Here is a 1,996-nt window from a genome sequence, read left to right as displayed (position 1 = left end):
GTGAAGAGTCAGAACTAGACGTCACCCTTCTTCATTTCCAGTTTGATTTACCTCCTAACCTTATACTTCTTGGCTGTTGGCCAAAACAGCTTTTTACCAACCGATGAGAGCAACACACAGTCACAGCGTACAGGAAGACATCCCACAACAATTGTCTTTTTTATTAGCATGGCTCTGGGCCACCCTTGTCTATCCATAAACTTAACCACTGTCCTTGCTCTGTCTTCTTTCTACTGCGGTGGTCTCTTGTGGGGAACTAGATATGATTCTAAAGCAAGGCTTCAAGGATGGTCTGGGTCTGGAGGCCACCGGGCTACAGGACATCAGAACAGTTTCCTGCCAAGGGTGCCAGTTACTCAATTTAGTGACTCCTTATACAGAGACGAAGCCACACACACAAACACTCTGAAAGCTGAGGCATCGGGCAAGACTCTTAGTCTCCTGCTTTTCCTACCTGCTTCCTCCCACATCTCTCCAGTCACTGGCTAACCTATCTGTGTTCTCTGTTGGTGTCAATATGCATTTTTTTTTTTTTTGTGGTTCTAAGGGGAAGCACACTGTTAGTAGACTCTTCCTTAGGAAGTCTGACCCTTGCCAGGTCATAAGAGAAGTTTGAGCTAGTCTCTTCCCTTCTTCCATCCAAGCATGGAAAAACTGCTATTCTAAGGACATTGCTTAAGTTTTGTATTATTTTGTATACATAGATTTGTGCCCATTTATTCATCTAACACATATTTATCGAGCACCTAGTATGTGTCAAAGTGGTTCCTGTCATGGAGCTTGTTTCTTATAGAAGTGAGATCAGGCTCTACATGTTGTATTATGTGTGTAATCAGGTTGAAGAAAAATAAAAAAGAGCAGCCTGAAAGGAGGCTATACAGTAATGATGACAGGTATCACAGGAGCAGAAGCAGCATCTAAACAGTGGAGTGATTGGAGAGCCAGGAAGTTTCAGGTAGAAGGAATAGTGAGTGTAAAAGTCTGGAGTTTGGGGTGAGTGCTGTGTGTGAGGATGAGTGAGGAGGCCAGGTGCCAGAGAGGTAGTGATGAAGAGTGTGATGAGTCAGAGAAGCATTGGAGGAGGGGAGAGAGGGAGGGAGGAGGGATTCTAAGAGCCAGAGGTCAGGAGGGGGACCTGATCAAACAGTATCGCCTGGGTGTGACAAGACCATTGTACCCAACAGCTCACACCGACTGTGGCTCCCTGTACAAGACCTACATAAGAACAAGCCAGTTAATAGTTCGGCATAGTGGGGAGGAGTCATCAGTCCTTTTTCTTTTGAAAGTGTGTCTATAACTAGGTGTGTGCACCTAAGTGCAGGTGCCTGTGGAGGCCAGAAGAGGGCGACCAATTCCTGGAGCTGAAGTTACTGACGGTAGGTGCTCCGCAGCAAGTGCTCTCTTTAACTGCTGGGCAGTCTCTCCAGGCTCTCAAGTTCGGTTTTAAAGGTTGAGCAACAAGAATGTTCTTTGGGGAAAAAAAAGTTATGGAGTGTGAATTGAAAGCCAAGTTGGCCTGCAGTCCTGACACTGAGGGCCATTGTTGGGGGCTGACGGGTGGGCAGGGCAGGAAGAGGTAGGCAGCTCCTGAGTTGGGTGAGGACAGCTTGGCTACCGGGAGTGGAGTCAAGAAATAAATGTGCACTTAAAAACCCACTATACAGTGGATTCTTAAGCATTAAAGTTTAGGGAGCAAGGGCGTGTCCTGCTGAAGATGGGGTGCTCTTGAAGTCTCGAGGCTAAGCCAGGGGCTTTGATTTTATGAAGTTTTCTAGACATGCTAATGCTTCCCTGGATCATGGGGATGTGGGAGCAGCGTGGAGGGGGTGAGGAACCATCTGGCAGAGGTTGAAAGCACGTAGAATGGAGCAGCGGGGTATGCCCCGAGTCGCCACCTCAAGACGTGTGGGCTGCTGGGAAGGCAGGCAGAAGGCCACCCCGGCAGGGGCACCCGGCGGGGGCAGGGCAAGCAGGGCGTCTGATCTGCTACAGGGAC

This window comes from Peromyscus leucopus, chromosome 8a, assembly GCF_004664715.2.
Source record: "Peromyscus leucopus breed LL Stock chromosome 8a, UCI_PerLeu_2.1, whole genome shotgun sequence".
Classification (NCBI taxonomy): domain Eukaryota; kingdom Metazoa; phylum Chordata; class Mammalia; order Rodentia; family Cricetidae; genus Peromyscus; species Peromyscus leucopus.
This window is presented reverse-complemented; position numbering follows the sequence as displayed.